Below are 16,191 nucleotides of genomic sequence, written 5' to 3'. Positions count from 1 at the left end.
CATCGACGTAAACATAGCAAATTTTCCCAATATGTTCACGTAGAACATCATCTATGGCCCTTTGGAACATGCTGGGGCCATTTTTTAACCCGAACGGGAGGCGACAAAATTCATATTTCCCTCCATTAACGGAAAAGGCTGTCTTTTCCCGATCTCGCTCGGCTAATTCGATTTGATGAAACCCTGATTTTAAGTCCAAGGTTGTAAAAAATCGTGCCTTGCCTAAATTTGACAGAATTGTTGTGACATTTGGGATGGGATACTTATCATCTATGGTTCTCTGATTTAGCTTTCGAAAGTCTATTACTAGACGTTTCTTTTTATTTCCTATTTCGTCAGTGCCCTTTTTATCAACAACCCAAATAGGATTGTTGTAAGGTGACCTTGATGGTCTAATTATGCCATTCCGTAGAAGATCTTTTATTTCATTGTTAACAAAATCTGTTACACCCATAGGATAGGGGTAAAATTTGGAGTAAATAGGATCTTCACATTCAGTACGAATTGTGGCAACTATATTTGTGTTGTAAGGCAATGCCTCATTTGGATCTGCAAATGTTTTAATTCTATTATTAATCATTTTTTTAAAGTCGTTTTCTATAGATTTTGGCACATCTATATCCTCTACTCTTGTAAAGTTAACATTCTGACAACTATGAAAACTAATTTTTTCAGAACCAGAATCGAAAATGATTAAGCTTTCCTTTAAAGAAATTGTGGCATTGATTTGCGTTAGCAGATCGAAGCCAATTATCCCATCAAATTTTTCGAGGTGTGGTAGTATAAAGAAAGTACTTGTTACCCCGAAAATTTCAAAAAAACATTTGGATTCAACACTATTGAATCCATGTATGGACTTAACTAGGAACGGAGTATCTACTGGAACAACATTTTTTATTTGGCGTAGCGGCTTAATATAGTTTTTCGAAGCTCCAGTGTCAATTAAAAACTTCATTAATATCCCTCCTACTTTTCGCTGGATGAATGGAAGGAGGGATCTTCCCCTAAAAAATGGACGTAGTCAGAATTTGGTATTTCACTTTCAAATTCATTTGATTGTGATTCTGCCAAGGACTGATAGTCAAACTCTTCCCTCTGAGAAGGATTATCCTGCCAGATGTGATTTAACCTCTGACGTCTTTGTCCAGATTGTCTCTGAACACTATTTGGTCTTTTGAACACTTGGCTTTTGTTGTATGAATTGATACCACTTTTGTTTTGTTCAAAGCTTGTAGGCTGTCTAAATCGCGAAGATGTTGGGTCAACATCCATTTCCTCAACAGGCTCATTACTAATTTTATATTGATGATTATTATTATTATTATTTGAAAGAAATTGACTGTTCTTCGATCTATCTTGACTGAAATAAGGATTCTTTTTAGAGTTATTAGCCTGATTGTCAAAGTTATTACCGTAGTAATTTTTATTTTGATATTTATTCTGTGAGCGTTTTTCTTCAAAATTACGTGCAAAATTTGTTGCAAATAAGTACCTTTCGTTGTTCGACTCTATTTCTTGAGCCAATGCTAGTGCTTTGGGCAAGTCAGTTGGACGAGCCGAAAATAAAACGTCACTCAATGGTTTCCTCAAACCTGATATAAACACTCGCAGAGCGTCAGATCTATATTTTTCGTTGAAAGCAGTGGCTAATGCACTGTCATATGACATATTAGTTTTGTTTGTAAGGAGGGTAAGCTTTTTTTCAATCTCGTCATAATATTCTAGAACGGTAAAGTTCCCTTGCCGCAATGTACTGAGTTCTTGCTCAATTAAATAAATCGGACGAACATCGGCGTACGTAAAATCTAGCCTAGCTATAATAGCTTTAAAATTTAAAACTGTATTGAATGAAGCTAGAGCGGCATCGGCCGGACCTCTTATTTTGTTTCTAATTATCCCAACCGCTTGATAGTGCCTGGAACTACCATCGTATTTCTCAAATACTTTATAGGCGGCGTGTACGGCTTGACGCCAAGAAACATAAGTGCCCTGTTTTCCCTCGAATTCGGGCAACGATTTGACTATGTCTAGGGTTTCCTCACATTTAACACCCTCTCTAATTTCAATATCCTTAAAAACTTCTATTTTATTTTCACTATTATTACTAACACTTAAAAACTCAATAGTTTCATTAAGTTTTTTTTCGAACTCCTCCTTTTGTGTAGTTAAAGCACCACGAACGGCAGCCTCAATCACAATTTTTAATTCTGCCGCGTTCATTGCTTCTTTCTGTTCTTTAGTTACTATATGACCACTAATTCTTAAATATCCTAGTCTTTCTAAAGCTTCATCTAAGCTTTTACTAGAATCTCCCATGAAATTTCATAAGCACAAAATAACACTTGCTTACACTGTTATGTTAAGATAATAAATTAATTTGATGATGTAATACTTAATTTGATAAAATAATAATTTTTTCTTACATTTCCGAATTTATTTAATAAAATATGATGCAGCTTCAATAAAATATTTAATTATTTCCAAATAATCTTGGTTCAGCTTCTTGGTGGGTTCAGCTTCTTTATAAGTTGGGCGCCAGTTATAATAATACGTTTGTATTTGGTATATGATATTTTATTCGAATCTCTTTAAAGACTAAAGACTTACATTCTAACTTAATGCTATTCTACCCTGCTATTGCAATGATAATATTTTGCAGCGTGTGCAAGATATTTCATTGCCTACCTGTTGCTTGTAGCTGACGACGGTGTGAACGACTTCGTTTATAGAAGTCGTCGTGTCAGCATATCATGCTATGTGTCGACGATGATATTTACGACGTGATGACGACGACCGACGACATGTGCGATCGTCGCGTCCGGTGACGACCTAGGAGATCGTGTTCACTTGTATACGTACTTTTTTTTTTGGTGTGGTGAATAAAATCTAATTCTTCTATAATTTTTAAACTAAGCTTACGATAGCAAAAATAAAAGTTGGGCTATCCTGGGCTAACCTTGGGCAAACAAACCACAGTTTTAAACTAAGGATTTTTTCACAGGAAAAAAAATTTAAATTTTTTCGGTTTCTGATATGAAAAAAAGTTTTTTGTTGTATCTTTTGAAAAAACAGTGCAATCAAGAAAAAAAAAGTTGGGCTATCCTGGGCTAACGTTGGGCAATCGAACCACAGTGCAAAACAAACAATTTTTTCACAGAATAAAAAAAAGTTTTTTTTTGTGATTTTTGAGGTGAAAAAAATAATTCCGTTATAATTTTAAAACTAAGGGTGGGCTAACGAAAAAAAATCTTGGGCTATCCTGGGCTAACCTTGGGCAATCGAACCATATAGGTTTGAAAAAAAAATTTGCATTTGGGGGTGCCAACTTCACATAGCCCTTGACGTATAAGTTAAAAGATACATGCGTCCGCGATTTGTACTTATGTATGCATCAAAGAGATTTAACTGAAGCTTGTTATGAGCCATGTTCTCATTTACCCCTGTTTACATTTACCCACATTGACCCTAATTAATTTGTACTTTTTCTTCGTGAAAATTGAAATTCAACCAAATAGTGGAGTAACTAAAGCAAATTATTAGGGAACCCGGCCGAACACCTCTGATTTTAATGATCTTTTTTTTCAAACGTCGGTAATTAAAAATACTTTAAAGTCTGTAGTTTAAACATTGCTGATAATGCCGTATTGTTTTTAAAGTTGAAATTAATTTTTTTTTAACAAAACCATTTTTTTTGCTTAAATTTCATAAAATAAATAATACCAAAAGATTCTCTAGGTAATTTAAGGAAAAAATATATAAGTAACAGACAATTCTATCGTTTAATTGATAATTTTTTGAACACAACGGCAACACTTACAATATTAAAAAACACATTTTAAAAAAGCCAGATGCTCATTCCTATCTATAAATTTTAAATCCACAAAATTTAATGAATATTTTTTGAAAAAATGGTCCTTAAACTCTGAATTTTGAAAAAAAAATGTTACTAAAAAAATTTATATGACTTTTTTCAAACTTTTTCGTAATAAAATATGAATTTATTTTTAAAAATATTTTGGCCATAGATATGATTAGTTAAATTCTGAAGAAGAAAAGGTAATATATATGATAGTTTTGTAAAACAAAATTAAAAATTAATCCAATTTCACTGGATTTCCCTCTAAAAACTGAATGTATGCATTGAAGATTGAAATAATTGATTTTCTCAAAGACTTTGGCAAATAAGAACTTTAAACTTTTGCTATTTAACTTTCGACAGTAAGGGCTTTTGAATGAAGAAAAAATAACTTTATATTTAAGTGTTGAACTTAAAAAAAAATTTGTTAACTTTTTTTTCAAAACTTCTATAAAAAAAAGTTCTTCGAAAATGAAATACTTTTTAATTTTTTTCATAAATTGTAATACATATTGATATTTCTTTTATAATTTCAAATCATAATAAATGTGGCCTAAAAATTTGAAAAATAAATGCATTTTATGTTGCGAAAAAGTTTTAAAAAGGACATGTTAATTTTTTTTCAATAATTCTTGTTTTCAAAAATCTGTGTTTAATTACCATTTTTTCAAAAACCCTTCACTCATTTTACTTAATTTTAATTTTACAAATATTTATAAGCTTCTAGCTTTTAAAAAATGTGGTGTTGCCGTTGTGTTCAAATATTTTTTTTTTTTTTGTGTTTGAAGTCATTTTGTATGAAAATTGTATGAAACGATGGAAGATTGTCCTTCACTCCTATATAAATGTTTTCCTTCAATTGCCTTGACCCTAGACAATCTTTTGGCATTAGTAAATTTATGAAATTTTTTTTGTTCACAAAAATCTTCAATTGAATTTAAAAAATCAAAACGGCAACAGCGGCAGACTTTAAAGTATTTTTAATTACCGACTTTAAAAAAAAAAGATCATCAAAATCATAGCTGTTCGGCCGGGTTCCCTAATATAGACATTTTTTTAGCTTTAGTTACTCTACTAAAAGGGAGAAATTTTAGCTATCAAAATGTATTTTGGCCCATCTGCAAAATTATTTTATCAAGGCTTACACTATAAACGTCAAAATGGCATAGGTTGTAGTTTCAGTCCATCGATAGATAAAACAGTTAAAATAAGTTGGTATAAGCTCTGGAAAACATTTCCAATTAAATCCCGGTATACGTGTCCTTCAACAAACTCTATAATAAAAAAACTGACAAAAAATGGCAAAAGAAATAATTGAAGCCAACGAAATGTTATTTCTACATAAATTGCGGTCACTACGCATTAAACTCGAAATCGCGTACATTTTCACCAGCGAACGTTATAACTCCATTTTGTTCTTTTTTGCTTTCGTTTTTTGGTACAAAATGTGTGGACTCGTACACCATTGAAACACAAACATGTTCCAATATTGTCAAAACTAATTTCAACTACCCTCTTTTTGGACTTGGACCACTCACACCTAACGTCCACCCGCCACGGGGCTAAGCAACCCAACATGACCCGATAAGCCCAAACGTGTTACCCGTGTCGTGTTGTAATTTCTGTGTTGTGTGTTTTTATTTTTAATTTATTTCGGGACACTCCACGAAAACTAGGATCACAAAATGTCAGTTAATTCCGCAAAAGCTTACCTCTACTATCATGTCTATTGGGGTAGATTACCATTTTGGCTTGAGGGTGGCTTTTGTAAGTTTGTTTTTTTTTTTTTTATGTTGCACGTTACACTTTTTATGTCGTTTTTTGAGGACGCACACAAACAGATGATACGTATAAGCGAGAGAGGGTTGCATTCGTAATTGAATCACGTTTTGTATTAAATAAACTTTTCAAATTATCAAAAGTCTATTTAGTCGGACGGACATACATTCTCGTATACTATGGTCCTATATGGATGGATATCACAAACACTATGGGTTGTGTAGTGTTAGAGTAGTTACATTTTACAGTACAGTGGAATTTCACGCGTGAATTAACACTGAGAGTGGATAGTTTTATCCTTTTACAAGAATTTCGTTTGTCAGTTTTAGAATTTGCAATAAATGGTTGAAACAAAATTGCCAGGGTTGTTGGTTTTCAATACAAAATGCTGGAACTTTTGTTTTTTTTTTTTAAATTATATTTTTTTATTAGAGTTCTGAAGGTATGGTTTGATATATCTTTTTCTTCAGTATCAAAACCAGAGTAAGATTATGAAAAAGATGCAGAAATTAATATTTATTAAAGTATCAAAACATATAAACATTTACAATAGAATTAAATGGAAATATATTTTCCTTGCAGTGGTAACCATATTTAGCTAAATCATGTCGATTTCCGTTAGATATATCTGTTGATTATGGCACAAAACACAATTACGATTTATTCAAACGTTAGATTGGTGATCGAATTAAACCAATTTACCGCTTGCCATTGGAGTGCACATGGCATGGATATAATTATTGCTGCAAGGATATTTTTCAAAGAAATTCTTAGCCATTCGCGAATCGGTAGTTGGTAGGGAGGAGAAAGTGGAATTGATGTGGAAATATTTACATGAGGTATGTATAATCAAATACTGTATTAGATACAATTAAAAAACGTTTTTTGAAACTTAATTAAAATCAATTTAAAATGCACAATGAATTGGAATTAGTATGAACGAATGAACAATCAAAGTAAGAATTTGAATTAGATTGTGCATATTTTAATTTAGATGAGGTTATACCTATAAACTTTTTAAAAAAAAGTTTACAGTTAACTTGTCTGAAACAAAATTTAATGTAACCTACACCCAGGGTTTTAAAAAATCATTTATTTTTAATGCATTTGTTTTCCATTACATACAAATCAAAAAAATATTTGTTGCAAATAAAAAAATTTTTCAATAAAAAAAATAAGTTTTTGCAATTGAAAAAAATATTTATTTCAATAGGTAGGTAGTAAAAATATTTTGCATTTTTTTTGCAAAATAATTACGTCGAAAAATAAGAGATTGAAGGCCAAGAAGTGTACACCTTGTCCTATGAGTAAGGAAAGGAAAAAAGAAACAAAAATTGCAACACGTAAGAGCCGTTTTTATTTCAATATTCTTTCAATTACACAGCCACACAAAAAAAAAGTTCTGACCTGGGGTTGCGACTAGGTTTCTCATATAGTTTTTGGCTCGCTGAAACCGAATCCGAAGTCCGTTTTGCCCCATCACGTCAGGTTTTCGAGATAACGTCAAAAAATATTTCTGATCTGGATGTGCGAATATGTTAAGCATATAGTTTTTGAATCACTGAATCCAGATTCGAAGTCAATTTCACCCTATCACGTCAGGTTTCTGAGATATCCTCAAAAAAATGTCAAAACCAAAAAAAAACAACAACAAAAGTTCTTATCTTTTTTTTCGTGATATTTTTTAGGTTATCTCGAAAACCTGACGTGATGGGGCAAAACGGACTTCGGATTCGGTTTCAGCGACCAAAAAACTATATGAAAAACCTAGCCGCAGCCCCAGATCAGAACTTTTATTTTTTTATTGTGTGGATGTGTTATCAAAAAAAGTTGGCAGGTACGCCATTTCCAGGAAAATAATAATCAGCAACTTAAAACCAAATTAAGAAAAAAACAAACCTTTTCAAAAGAAAAAAAATTTGTAATTTTGTACCTACCTACCCAACTAACAATTTTGCTTCTATAAAGGTTTATAGATGCTACCGTTGCTTCTATAAAGCTTTATAGAGGCAAAATTGTTTGTAGGGTACAACGATCTTTTTTATATTATGGTTATTTGAACGTTTCTGTATAGTTTTTTTGAAATCGGCTTAGTTCTTTAGGAGAAGTTTAGAAAGAAAAACAAAACCGAGCATGGCAAGTTCCATTAATAACGGTTAAGAAAATATATTTTTTATATATGAAAATTTGGTCTCATTTGAAGCATTAAAAATATTGCTCGAAATCGTTTGTTTATCTTGCTTTAATATAAGACTATTCACATGGAAAGATTTTAAATTCACCTAACTTGAAAATCATGGAATTTTATTTCGCGTGAAATATTTTTAAAAACAATTTTTCAAGTGAATGCAATTCAATATTATGCACAAAAGTATTAAATATGGCATCAGTTCCACTTTTTTTTAGAATAAGAAAACTTTCTCAAGTTTTAATGTATTTATTCAATTAGGTACTTCTATCCCTTTAAAAGTAAAAACAATCCTAGAAAAACACACAACTTTGATTCACTCGCATACCGTTAATTCCAAGCAAATGGTTTTTTTCAATAAATTTTTACTTGTCCAAATTAAAATTCCCAATTCCTTATCTGCTACATAAATCTGAATTCTCGTACCGCAATCAGCGCCACCAAGTGGCTAGCTGCAATCAGAGCACCTTTTGGTTTAAATTGCTTTCTAACAAAGAAAATCGACCAAAAATCTTCTTCAAGAAAACCATGACTTAAAAATTAGAAGAATACTTACAAAAAACCCAAAAAGATTTGTAAAGGGATAGTAAAAAATACAAACACCCTAGAAACCTTGCATTCCTTTGGAAGCATTAAATTCCGATTAGACATTCTTCCCGTGCGTCACAACCCTCCCAAAAGTATAACACAGGAACACAACCGAAAATAAAAAATTCCAACATGGATGAATTTTGTAGTCGGAAGTCCTTTTGATGATGGCAAAAAGAAAACGAACCTTTAAAATCGCAAATCGCACGTTGCGAGTTAGTGTTATTGTTTTTCCAACGCAACACCCTCGTTGAATAAAATTCTATAAATCTTTGCTCGCCAAGGAAGCTCCTTGTTTTATTCTGGACACTTTGTGGTTTTTTCTTAAAAAAAAATAAAAAGTTTCCAGAAAATAGAAGTAGATACCGGCGAAGCAGCGTATAGTCTAGCAATGAAGCATCAAGTGGATGCTGCCTGTAATCCATTACCACATCCAAAGAAGGAGAAGATTTTTTAATTAGAAACGGGTGTTCAGAATTACAATTACATGGGAAGGACACATTATTTCGCCCACATCCATAACTCACAAAGCCCATCCCCATACCATTTGCTTCCCGATTTCCCTTTCTTTTTTTCTGGAGAGAGTGAGAAAGAGAAAGAAAATATAAAAGTTTTCTTCCAATGAATACAAAACGGATGCAGATAAAACAACCGAAATAAAAAAAGGAAATTACAAAGGACCAAGGATAATCCATGTGGCAAGGATAACTCATTTATTTTATTCCCTTCCTTATATTCTAAATGAGTGTAGAATGAATACAAAAAAATTTAAATTCAAAGTCCGAATGGAAAATAAAAAGGGAAAAAAGGATTTTGGTCTATATTTTCTTTATTTTTTTTTTTTTTTATTTTGTGTTGTTCTCATCCCGATTTGCATAAAAACGAAACTAAGAAAATAAAGGACTTTCACACAGATTCACTCTTTCAAAATAGTTTAACTCAGTAGAGAGGATGCGGTCGATGAATGTTCGTATATATTTCGGTGGGCAAGAGAGGGCGTGTGTCCTTGTTGAGGAGTGTCCGGGATCCAATTAATTTTTAGTATTTTAATTAGCAACCCAGAGTGTAATCCCACAAAGATATAAATAGAACAGAAAAAAAAATAGAGTTGGGGGTAAAAGAAGGAGCTTTCTTTGTGAATAGTTAATTCCAGCATGTTTCATCAATGGTCAATGGATTATCCTTTACTATATACTTATCTATCTACCATGGAAGGTATTTCGTTTTTTTTGGCTTTTTTTTCATTAGATCAACACAAAGGCAGGGAGTTTTGTATGATTTCATACAAAAGAAAAGGGAATTACTTTCCTTTTTAAGTACCCTGTTATTTTTGTAGATTTTAGGTATGGTTTTTGAACCTTTCAAAAATCACAGAAAAGAATTTTATTAAATAAGATGAATCAAGATTTTCTAAGGATAAACGACCTGATTTACTATATGGAGATAGGAAACGTTGGTTTACTGATAGTTTTTAAAGATTAATTTAACACAATTTGTTTACCTTACCCATAGGCGGATTTAGGGGGGGGGGGCACGGGGGCACGTGCCCCCCCCAGAACTTAAAGTTCATACTTAAAGGAAATCAAACTATAAGAGTTTTGAAAATATATGAATAATAACAGAAAGAACTTGAGTAAAATTCTTGTCTATTTCTGGCTGAAAATGCGAATTTTGTTGATTGTTTCATCCCTTTCCCATGAAAAGCTCCACCTCACAAATAAATAAACGATTTTTCGATTTAAAAAAAAGTGAATTTTCAAAGTGATTTTGGTGAAAAATTTTGATATGGACATCGAATGACATTGAATGATATAAAAAAAATAATTGTACCTATATGCAACTCTATTTTTTCATACAGAGGGGTTAAAAAATTTGCACTTTTTTCGTTGTTTTTTTTTCAACATTAGTGTTTTTAAAATAGCGGAACACGTCACAAAATTGCATAAACTATACATTATAGAACTGCAATATATGTAGAACAAACTTGCATTTCAGAAGTTTGCCCAAGTTTGCACCCCGAAAATAAAGACCCCTTGAAAAAAAAACTCCTCAAAAGCGACCCTTACTTATAGATTTTTATAAATATTATTTTATTGAGAAAATTTCTCCAGGGATACCTCTAAAAATATGTAAAAATAATAGTGTTCCAAATTTCAAAAGAATCGGTGCAGTAGTTTTGAAGTTATGAGGAGCACCGGCGTTGAAAACATTAGTTGTGGGGATAACGATTTAAAGTTTTGAACTCTGGACTAAAAGACTAAAACGTTCCTAAGGGTAGTATTAAAATACTTATAACTTGGTCAATTTGGCTCCAAGAGACCTACGATTTGAACACAATATTCTTGAGGTATAAAACAATTTAACCCCTTGTAGCCCCATGTGACATTTCTGTAACAAACCGAAAAAGATTGCATAAAAGCTCTACAAACTATTTTTTTTTCTTTTGAAGCTTCTAATATTATAATCTTTAAGTATTGCTTTATCGAAATAGTACTTCAAATTTCTAATAAATAGCACCAATAGTTTTTAATTGACAGTTAATGTTGAAAGTTGGGCTTTTTTTGAAAATAAGCAAATTTGTATAAAAACTACGAAATTCAGAAAAAAAATAGTTTTTGTTAGTAAACCCCACGGGGTTTTATTTTTGGATTTTAGGAAAGTGCCTAAAAATTAATATTAGATAGTTTTTTGCTTGAATTTTTGAATTTTTATATAAAAATAAATTATTTAAACTTTTTTTTACTCCCAAAATATCGAAATAACTAAGTAAATAATGACTTTATTGAATTTTTAAAAAATACGTGTTTTATTAAAGATAAAGGCCAATCGATTGACTTATTAATTTTTAAATTTACGACCTTGGGTTACAAAAGGTTAATGCAAATAAAAAAAAAAACTGGGTTTCCCGGCAAAAAAGTAGGATTCAGTTTTTTTGTTATTCTTAGGAACTTTAATATTTATTAGAATGAAGTCTTTAGTATTTGACTAAAAACTACTAGGTCATTAACTAATGGTATAATTATGTCCATAATATTGCAAAATTTTATACAAAATCAATTAAAAAACGTAAACATTTTTTTTTTCAAAATTTCATCTTTAAAACTTAATTTCTCAAAATCTATTTGGTGAAACAACTTAAGTCAAAAAATTAAACAAAGAATAGATTACTAACTTTAATATAGCACAGAATTGTACGTGCATTTTCTGATTTTTTATATTTTTTTTCTTCCGGCTAATCCAGGAGTAAGAGGGTTAGCACTTAAGTGGCTTTTACTGTAACAAGAAAATGAAAATTTTTCCTTCCGAATAACTTTTTGGTCATTTGGTACCTATTTGATGTGGGAAATGTGCCTAAATATTTTTGGCCAGGTTTTAGACCACTGTGGGTCGTTAAAATTTTCTGCTTGTTAGTCAGTTGTATGGTACTTCACTTTATTTCTAACTGTTATTGCTGTTTTTTTTTGCCAATCCGTCCCTTGTGCCCCCCCCCAGAAAAAAATCCTGGATCCACCCCTGACCTTACCTATAAAAAGAAATTTTTAAGAGGTTAAAGTTCATGCCTTCATAGAAAAAAAAAAAAAAAGAATTTTCCAGCTGCTAAAATTAAAACGCCATAAACAAAACCTTATAAATTTGAGTTCAAAATCGTTGAGTAGTGTTTCAATGGTGTTTTCTTTTTAAAATAATGAAAGGACTTCTCGTTGTAGGACGTGTTCTCGTCTCAAATCGGTTGATTTGAATTATTATAGCCCAGCAAATAAGTCAAAATATATCGCATTTTTCGCGGGACAACTTTTTTTTCATGAAATGTGTTCGGTTATATATGAGGCTATGAGAACAATTGTGGCACCACCCACTTTTTTCAAAAATGAGTTTTTTATAAAAATGGGTCTCTTAACACATCTATTTTAATACAAAAGAAAAATTATGCAGCTAGATACACTCAAAACTAGATGGCACTCAAAAAAGTGTTGTTTTAAAAACCCTGTATCTTAAATCTGTCGTAGCTTAAAACTGAATTTTGTGGCTTACGTCACTATTGTTCTCAAAGCCTCACAAAAGTCAATTAATAATTGAAAATCATACAATGTCAATCAACAGGTCTTTTTCCAATAACAAGACTGCGTATTTCTCCGTCAGAAAAGCATATGGTAATTTTATATGTAATATAAAATATAAATCATTTATTTTGATAGCAAAAAGAATTATTTCGCAATACAAAAATAAAATGTTCAATAAAGATTACGTATACGCCATAATGTACCCATGTTAACTTTATTTAGATCAAATTAAAGTAGGTAAAACGAAAACAAATAAAATTAACAACTGTTAATTATTTATTGACACTTGATTGTATTAAGACTATTGGTCCCTGTCACAATAACACTTATAGTTTGTCTAAGAATAAGAAGTATACAGGAATGGGTGTTTGAAGAAAATAGTGCGGCATTTTTTTTTTTTTTTTTTCATTTTTACAAAGTAGTGTTAGTTACACAAACACATATGCATTGAACCAGGGACGCAGTGCAGTAAGATGGTTGTTCGTAAGGAGCTTAGAGGATATAATATATGGAGTGCTTGTGCTGTTAGTTCCGTGAAGCTTTTATAGAGGGCTCTAGTTTCTTTAAGTTTTTCGATGAGTGCATGCCTCCATTTTATTTTCATTTGATGGATGTCATCAACAAGAGTGTTTATTTACAGCTGCGGAACCGGACTCGCACTGAAAAACGAAGGCAGCGACCCCTATCATGCATATGGCGTTACAATGTATTAGGTATAGGAACAAGCACTCCATATATTATATCCTCTAAGGTAAGGAGCAACGTTTTATGTACGTGAAAATTTATATTTGTTATGAAACACGTTATTTATGGTTTTTTTTTTAAATAAAAAGAATAAAATATTGGCATTTAAGCATTAACTACATTGGTTTAAAAGTATAAAAGTACTTAAGTGAAAATTTTCAAACATATTTCTGGATGGAAAACTTAAAAAAAGCTTAATTTTTTGATCTAAAAAACAATTTCTTTTTCACATTAAACTTGCGCTAGCGAGAAAAAAAAATAAAAAATGGAAAGAAGAATTTCACATAAGGGCGCTCGGCGGTTGCAGCCTTACCATCACCAAACAAAAATAAATACACCCCTGTTTGTTTTCAATTTGACAGCTGTGGATTGAAAAAATCCAAGAAAAAAGAACACTTTTATTTTAACAAATTTTATTATTTTTATGACTTAATTCTACCAGAAACCAATTCTAAATTATTCTACGATAATCTATTTATATACCTAAATAAATTCACTTTACATACAATATTATGTTGCAAATAAAGTGTATTCACATGTGAAAGGAAAGGGTCTCTGAATGGTTATAAAAATAGCTTTTGCACAATTTAACACAGCAATAAATTATTGTTTTTATTGTTTTATTTGTTTTTTATTAACTAAGACTTATTTTCTCACTTTTTAATACTATAAAAGTTTTTGTAATTGTGTTAAAGAATGATTTTAACGGGTTTTTGAATTTGAATTACACTTTGGTTTTAATTCTATCACACATGACAGTTTTTTTTTCCACGCTATCCTACATTATAAAAGTGATATAGACCCATTCCTGTACTTCTTATTCTTAGGAGTTTGTTAAAAAAAAAACTCATAAGTACCTGTAAACAAAATTCGTATTAATTTTCAAAGAAAAAAATGTTTCCTCTTCTTATCTGTAGATACAGATGAAAACAGCAGTGAATTTAAGAAAAAAAAAACACTTAAATCCAAACAAAATAGTCTTAATCTGTGAATTAGAGTGTTTTTTATCTGTACTTCATTATTTCATTAATAGACCAATTTGATAAGCCTTGTTCGTTTGCTCCTACAAATAGGGGTTCTGGGCTCTGTTGATAATAATAACTTTATAATGACAATTATTTATAATAACAATAAATAATGTTTTTGAATTCAAATATTGGCCATCTATATATCTGTAGTATAATCTAGAAGAAGAAACAAAACTACATTACCTACAATTGGCATGCCACCAAGCGGTGAGTAGAAAATTTAACAAAGTATACTTTTAAAATTTAAATTTGTGAATGTGTTTAGAATTATTGTTTCGAACTCTTGTAAACTTCTTTTGTTGTGTTTGAGTTTTGTACAACTGACAATCCTTTAATTAATATGTAAAAAAAACATTTGATACAACTTTGATTTTTATCTCCATTTATTCAAACTAAGCTCTCTAAGGGCTAGTTGTAAAAATATTTAATCCGTGGATCAGCAACTTTTATCTTCTGAAATCGGTAGCAAGGCTGAAGTTTAGCACTGTTTCAAGGTTTATATATGAGGCGCTCAGAACTAAAACGGCCTAACCCACATTTTCAAAAAAATCAAACTGAGTACCTACACAGATCGAACCGCAATAAAACAATTTACAATACATATAAAAATACATTCCCATTAAATTATATTAAATAGAATTAAAATTAGAGCCAAAAACTTTTGTCACTCTAGTGGACTTCATTTTGGCTTCGGCGACAAAATTGCCTAAATCATTTATAACAAATGTAGTTTCGGAATAAAAAAAATATCAGACCTTAGCCCAAAAGTATAGCCAACAATCCTAACTAAAAAAAAATTACAAGCTAAGAATTAAATAATAATTTTTTATAACTTTTACAAGCCAAGAAAAAAGAAACCCTAAAAGTATGATTTTCTTTAAACTCGTTTTTCTCAAAACGAAATTTTTGGGGTTAGGCCGTTTTGGCGCTGAGCGCCTCTATGTTAGGGTGTCCATTCGGGACCTTACTAAAAAGAGAACATTTTACTCTCGAACCTTTAAAAAAAGAGGACTTAGAAGAAAAAAAAGAGAACAAAAAGAACGTAACATAAGCAATACAAATATATATTTCCTAAACAGTTACTTAAGAGTAGTGGATCTAGGACATAGGATTATACTTATCAAACAGGATTCACGTTAAAAATTACCAAACATTTTTTTTTTTTCAAAGAAGAACGCCTCCATATTCTCAGTTAATGTAAATCTTTTTTATTGGATGTTTAACTTCTCTAGAGAAGTAAACTTTGGAATAACATCACAAGTCTCTTTTTGGAATATTTGGTTTTTAAAAAAAACTTAACATAAACCCAAACCTCGCCTCCACGCAATATCTATTCCTGAGTGCAGTCGAGGAGGGTACTAATTAGTATATATGTATTTATGCATAAATATATTCTAAGTTGAAATTTTAAAATATTAAGATCGAAAACGAAAAACAGAACATCTCTTTTAAATTTAAATGCGGTGAACACTTTACCTTTACTGTGAGTGGGCAGAGTTGAAACAAAATTTAAGGTGGGACACAGATAATCGTAACAATCTTGAAAAACTATGGACGGAAATGAAAAAGATACTTAAAAGAGGACTTTTGAAAATAGAGAACAAAAATTATATGAAAAAAGAGAGTGTAAAAAAGATCAGAGTTGAAAAAGAGAACATGTTCTCTTTAAAAGAGATGTTCTAGAAACCCTACTCTATGTAGAAATAGCCACATTCATGCTTGAACCGACCTTGACCCGCAGCTAATCCACCGAAATCGGTGGGTTAAATTCCTGAACCAAGGCTGATCCACGATTGTACAACTGGCACTAATAGCCTGTTTTCACTAGAGCCCAAATGAAATAATTTTGCAAATTATCTTATTTTGAATGTCAAATCGTATAGAAAAAAAAATTGAATTTGAAATTAAAACTGACCTAATTTGCAAAATTTTCATATGTGGGCTGTA

This window comes from Episyrphus balteatus, chromosome 4, assembly GCF_945859705.1.
Source record: "Episyrphus balteatus chromosome 4, idEpiBalt1.1, whole genome shotgun sequence".
NCBI lineage: Eukaryota > Metazoa > Arthropoda > Insecta > Diptera > Syrphidae > Episyrphus > Episyrphus balteatus.
Note: the sequence above shows the minus strand (reverse complement) of the source record.